This window comes from Vicia villosa, linkage group LG7, assembly GCF_029867415.1.
Source record: "Vicia villosa cultivar HV-30 ecotype Madison, WI linkage group LG7, Vvil1.0, whole genome shotgun sequence".
In the NCBI taxonomy this organism is placed as follows: domain Eukaryota; kingdom Viridiplantae; phylum Streptophyta; class Magnoliopsida; order Fabales; family Fabaceae; genus Vicia; species Vicia villosa.
Window position 1 is genome coordinate 60171924 of NC_081186.1, and position 6984 is coordinate 60178907.

A 6984-nucleotide genomic window follows, 5' to 3' on the forward strand; every position below is an offset into this window, starting at 1 on the left:
CATGCCAAACGTTGTGTTCTCATTGGTCAATTTTTTCAATTGTTGTACTTGCTAAGAGAGAAAACAAACGCTTTCCCCCATTTCTCACGTTTCCCTCTTTCTCTCCTCCCCTCTTCTCTTTCCTGTTTTTAATTGCTCTCTCTTTTCTCTTCAAACCCTAAGTCCGCCGCCGCCGCCGTCCCCTTTCTTCACCTTATCTACTGCCACCACCTCCAATAAAAAAATCTTAGCCATTTTCGTACTCCTCATCCCACGGTCTTCCTAATGAATCGATTGAAATTTTATTTCGAACAACCTCGATGTCGACCAAGTTACTCCATCTCCGACGGGTTCGTTAAGAACGACCATCATTTCTCCTTCTCTAACCTGTTTTCACTAAAGAATCAACCTTTCTGAGTTTTTTTGTTATTGCTTGCTTTTTCTTTTTACAGGCAGATAAAGAGGAAATTGAAGAACTCAAGCTTCTTGCTCAATGGAAGAGAAACAAAGGTTTGGTCTATTAGAAAAATAAAGCTTTCGATTTATTTGTCAAATCTAAATGTTTTAGTTTGATAATATTTGACTGTTTTTTAGATTGCTAATATTTGAAGGTTACAGTAGAGACAAATCAGGTACTTTTGAAACATTTGAAATTTTGTTTAGAACTTATTCAAAGCTTAGAAATTCTGTTTAAAATCTCTCTGACTTTGTTTATGAATTATTGAAACCAGGTTTTTATTTGAGATGTACTTGCTGCTAATTCATCTCACAGTAAGTTCTTCAATCTATCGAAGCACATTTGGAGTATTACAACAGAGGTATTTTCTAATTTAGTTGGTTTTGTGGCCAGGCCTACAGGCTAGAAAATATGTTTGAAATTTTGTTTAGAATTTATTCACAATTTGCACTTATTGGCATATTGCAGAGTAAATGATTAGCAATTTATTTAAGGAACATGTTGGATCTCCTTTTGTTTCTTTGTGGAGACTGTCAGCCAATTTGGTGGAAGTGAAAGTATGTTCATCACTCTTTCACACTTCCAAGTATTGTCTTAATTGGTTAAACTTCTGCCTCTATTATTTTTTAACTTTTTTTTCCTACAGGAGCTACCCCTAAGGGTGTGCTGAAGCCATTTACAAGTATGTACCTTTTTCTTTATTTTTCAAGGTTTGTTTCCTTGAATGCTTATATTGAAGTATGTTGCTCCATGAAATGCAGAAATACAAGACATCTAGATATAGAACAAGTCATCTGAAGGTACATAAGATATGCATTGTATATTATATGCACAATTGATGGCTAAGGTTGGCAAAGTCTATGGATAAAGTTGGCAAAGAAGTTGTAATCACCATTGATGTAAGTTTTCTAGCATTGTGATATCCCTGTGATATATAATTGCTTACTATTTTTTGTGAAATGTGTTCCTGGCTGCTGGAAGGTTTGGTTCAGGCGATTGTACAGAAAATAGAATTGGTGGAACTAGATCACACTACAGTTGCAATAAAAGTGTTAAAATCTGATGCAGCTCATTGAAAGCATATGATACATCTTACTAGAGCTCGAAATTGTGGTGAGTTTGAAATTTATGGTGGTCTTGTCTTTGGTTTGTTATACACCTAAAGTTTGGTGGCATTTAACTATGGTGATGTCATATTTTATAAGTGTCAGTCTTGATATCAAAAACCACTTTATTCTAATGACACCAAAAGATTTTTATGTTATTTTATAAGTGACATTTTTCTGTTGAACCAAGTTAATAATTCAAATTATTTCAACCTTCATATGTTTACAGCAAACATCTAAAGTTTTGGAAATGGATATTGTGCTATCCAACCCAACTGAAACTTCTAATCAAGCGATGTTGCATTACTTAACTCCTCTATTTTTATGCAATGGTCAAATCTGAATTATGTATAGTATATTTTTAAATTCATGTTGAATATAAAGTTGATTCTTTGGAGTTACTTTATGTTAGTTGTCAACACTTTGTACATGTGATGATATATCACATTTTCTGCAACATGGTCACTTTATATATGCGTAGTGTGGCTGAATTTTGGTTAGTTTTGTCTATTATCTTTGATGAATGCTGTTTTAGTTCAGTGAGGATTTCTCTGCTTTACCTTATTTTCTGACTTTTATCTTTTTCTGATTGTGCTTTTTTGGGTTACTCAAAAACTATCGGTATGTTACAAAAAGGGATATGGAATTTTTTGTACCTGTTGCAATGCAGAAGTTAGTGCATCTCAGTTTGAAGCACATGCTGGATGGTCATCTCAACGCAAGTCGCGAGTTCATTAAATTCTATTGTTGGGTCTGTAGGGTGCATATAACATGTCTAACTAGCATTGTAGTCAACTCTGCTTTTCAAGTGCTGAGTTTTATCTATTGTCAAAACATATATACAAGGGATGAATAAATCATATATGGACTAATGTGCAGTTTATTGAAATTGAATGGTATGTTTCAAGCATGTCTCTGTCTCTGCTATCATTTTAATATATTTGTCTTCCAATTATTTGTAAAGACACTTCATGGGAGGAGATTTAGCTTATAATGATTATGAAATAGTTTATAATGTTTATTTATAAAGCATCTTTGTTACTAATTGAAATGTTATATAATTCGGTGACAGACTCAAATCATGTAAGGTAATTTCTAACCTTTAGAAAAAAAGGTATGCCTCAAACATAGTTTTAATTATCAAGGCTTTGAATAGTTCTTTGTGACATATTGCAAAAAAAAAATGGTATGTTTCTCTAGATAATGAAACTAATATATTTGTGCTCTCTTATATGATAGGAGAAAGGGGTACAAAAGCAAAATGACATGCTTTCAAAAGCAAGATCAGCATTTACTAATGTCTTTTGTTTATATATATATATATATATATATATATATATATATATATATATATATATATATATATTTTTTTTTGCATTTACTTCATATACTTTGTTGGCATACAAATAATGAAGATCTTGTCCTGCAAATTCTACAAATCTATTAAACCTTGTCCACATTGGTTTCTATCATTATAATATAATTGGATTTATATACATGTCAGTAGCAATTATTTTGCTTATATGGTTGGATTCTCTTATTTTGTTAATGTAGTTGGAATATCTTATTTTGTATGGTGAGATACTACTATGGAGTTTTACTAGAAAAAACAAAATTTATGAATGAAAGAAACAACTTACTCTTAGTCATTGGTGGAATGTATATGAATGAAACTATTTTGGTTCAATAGTTTGTTCACGTTTCTTAACTTTTCAGGTTAAATAACTGTTTAGGTTCAAGAGTTTTAGCATGTTTTGAAATTTTAACAATTCAAATAAATCATGGAACACTTCTTTGTTAACATTTTGTATTTTATTTTCTTGAGCAAATATATACCAAACTGTTAATAATTCGGCTCGAATCAAAGTGTTATTAAGGTTTGTTAACTCAGTATTATGCATTGTTAGTGAAGGATATTTAGTTTGTGATATGTGCAGTCTTGGGAATAACAACACCTTTAGCAACTTCGCACTACCGTCAATGAATTCAAGTTCAAATTCTTCAGCCTATAACATCCACAACAGTGAATTGAGAATTAGAAGTCTTCTAAAATGGCAACAGAAGTCTTCTAAACTGGCGACAGGATTTTAAATACCAGGAGTGGTTTGGTTATAGTTGGAATATATTTCATGAACAAATTTTAGTCATTCAAAAGTTTTGTGGCGGTGATAATGTTACAAAATATTTGTAAAAAAACAATAACTGGTATATGTAAATTTTAAAGGAAGATCAATTTATTATTGTATTCTAAGAAAACAATAAAGGAAAATCAATTTATTATTGTATTCTAAGAAAATCATAACTGATATTTGTAAATTTTACCATTTTATGCGAATTTTTCATTGAGCGTCACTATTTTTACGGGTCACTATTACCACAATACCTTTTTTATTTTAATCAACAAAATATTTGTGTTTTTGACCTATTTTAAACTTTTTTTGCTATTGTGTTCTCTAAACCTTTTCTGTGAATCATTATTTTAATTTAGAACTTAATTTCCATACTACTAATATCTTATTAGTAAAACTTTTCTTAGATAGTTAATTCTCATTTTATATATGTAATTTGGTCAAACTTTTTACTTTACTTTTTTGTATCGTTAAAAAAAACTATTTTAAAATATTAATTTTTTCTCCATCTCACAATTATATTTTTTTCTTTTTTGTATATGATTATTTAATATAATTAAATCTATATAATTATTGTTCCTTTTAAAAAAAGTAAATCATTTCAAATTTTGCATTTATATATAAAATTTTACATTTGTATTTGATATTATCTAAGTGTAAAGACATTTATGTTTATCACATTGACAAATATTTTGTTGTTATTTTTTTTAATTCATGATTATTATTTGAAGATTCTAAATTCTTATATTTTTTTAGTTATATACACAATATCATAATTAAATTACCCGTGCGGAAGCACGGATCTATTACTAGTTGTTATAACAGACCTTACAAAATTAGGTGTACGGTAATTTAAGTATCATAAGTAATGTTAAAATAATGTGTAAATTCTTAATTAAATAAATGATTGTGGAAATTGTAAAAGGTAAACCAAGTCAATAATTTAGTTTTTCTTAAATTAAAAATCATAAATAAATTTAATCAAGATTTAGTAGACATTCATTTGATAAGTTGATATCAACATTTCAATTTGATAATTTCCCAACCACATGCATTTACTAATTACATAATTTGATATGACTAATATGATATATGATTGACGAGTTGTATACATAGCTTACAATGAAATTATATTAGTCAACGTATCCACCAATCATCACGATCTCTATCACTTCTGATTGCACAAAAATTGAATTTAAGAACTTCAGCTCCATGCTTTGTGATGCCTCTTTTCGGTCTCAATGATTCTCTACAAAGAGAGCAAGTGTTGTTCTTGGTCTCATCTTGGTTTTGTATTTTGCAGAGACACACAACACATTCTTCATCTTCCTCTAAGGCAGTGTGTATTCCTCCAATTATTGGAAAGTGAAAAGCATGAAGCTTATAGAAACGATAGTAAATAAGAAAATCTAACACCCATGTGTAAACTAGTGTGAAATACTTCATGATCATGCTTATTGATCTGTTAATTTAGTTTTGAGTTATATTCTGCTTTTTTGTGCTTACAAGAAGTGAGAACTTGTGCTGATATTTATAACTAGTAAGAGACCCGTGCTCGCGCACGGGTAATTTAATTATAATAGTGCGTAAATAACTAAAAAAATGTAGTAATTTAAAAATTTTAAATAATAATCATGAAATAAAAAATAATTAAAAAACATGTGTTAATGTGATAACACATGAATGAGTCTTAATATCATAACATTTAGATAATATCAAATATAAATGTAAAATTTTAGATATAAATGCAAAATTTGAAATGATCATGCACAAAAGAAGAAAAAATATAATTGTGACATGGAGAAAAAAATTAATATTTAAAAATAAAGATTTTGTCTCAAGTTAAAATAGTAGTAGGTTAAACAAAAATAAATATTGTCTTGTTAGTGACCCGTGAAATAAATACAATTTTAATATTATTAAAATTAAAAAAATACATTACACTATCTTGTAAGTGAAGAAGACAATATTAGCATTGGACCTGCCAGTGGGATACAAGATTAGCATTTTTTAAATATTGCATTGCATTGTAATGACATGTTTATAGTTCAAAACATGTCATTAGAGGTAATTTCTTATGTACAATGAAGATACTGATCTTGTTGGAGAATTGATTTTGTTAACAGCAACAAAGTTACTCAATTAGTTCTATTTTTTATTTCACTAAAACTAAAGGACTTGTTTTTTATTATTATTTGTTTTAAACACTGACTTAACAAAAAGTCAAATAAAGTAAGAGCAAAAATCATATAATAGGCATAATGACATGTATTACATCCATTTATTTATCTATTTAAAAGCAAATGGTTCATAATATTTTTTGTTAAATGCATAATTACATTAGTCCTAATTTACTTCAAATACTCTATTGCTCATAAGGCTGAACTACAACGAATGTATTCCACCAGAAAGTAACTAACTTCGTCTTGTAAAGAGATTTTTTGTTTAAACCATTTAGGCTATTTGTGGTGATGCAAAAAAATACTGCCATGAAACCAAAAAGCACAGGCTGGCGAATAAGTTAAATCTGTAAACCGGCTATGAAAATGGAAAAAGTAATAATATTTTATGTAACACAGTGACATTACACAAAATAGGGTAGGAATAAGTAGATGTATTGTTTCCCTTTGGTCTAAATTGTTCTTCATAAAGCAAGTGCAGGTTGTCTAGAGATTTCAATATCTCATTTGCATTTAATGTTGAAGTGACCTTATACTCAAGTTATTTCCAAATAGTTGGACTAAGTCAAATCTTTTTTCTGACATGTAGTAGGAAAAAAATGATGCATACATTAGGTTCCCAATGAAGGTTATATTAACCATATATTCGAATAAACTAATGGCTTAGGTAAGAAAGTACAACATGCTTGACTGATTATCTTTAAGTTCTTGGAAGGATACATAATTACCTATAAATAACAATCATGAAATTAGTATATTATGATGCTGCAGGCTAAAAGTTAATTTTCCTGAACCATAAAAAGCATATACTATTTTAAAATTCAATGATTAGTATATGAAATTAAGACTCATGCGTCCGCACGGGTAAATCAAATCATAAAATGAACAGTGTATTACAAACGTAAAAAATGATGTTTAAAAATTCAAATTAGGAATGTTAAAACAAGATCAACAAAACATAATATAGATGCAATGAAACTATATATAGCAACATGATAAATTTAATATGTCTAATAACTATAAATATTTATAAATATGATTAATAACTACAAATATTTACACATATTACTTATAATTATAAATATTCAAAATATTTTTTTGTTTAAATAAAAAAGTATTGTGGTGATAGTGTC

General features: G+C 28.7%; 1 long non-coding RNA gene across 2 annotated transcripts; it reads left to right on the forward strand.

Annotated features, from left to right (window-relative positions):
* Positions 1–369: 369 nt before the first annotated feature.
* On the forward strand, positions 370–2830 carry LOC131617274 (uncharacterized). Of its 2 annotated transcripts, XR_009288521.1 has the most exons (7): positions 370–489; positions 574–611; positions 711–797; positions 905–993; positions 1083–1118; positions 1198–1335; positions 1418–2830. It is a non-coding gene; the product is annotated as an uncharacterized LOC131617274 (long non-coding RNA). The 2 variants fall into 2 exon arrangements; XR_009288520.1 differs by having other exon boundaries at positions 1198–2830.
* The last annotated feature ends 4154 nt before the right edge of the window (positions 2831–6984 follow it).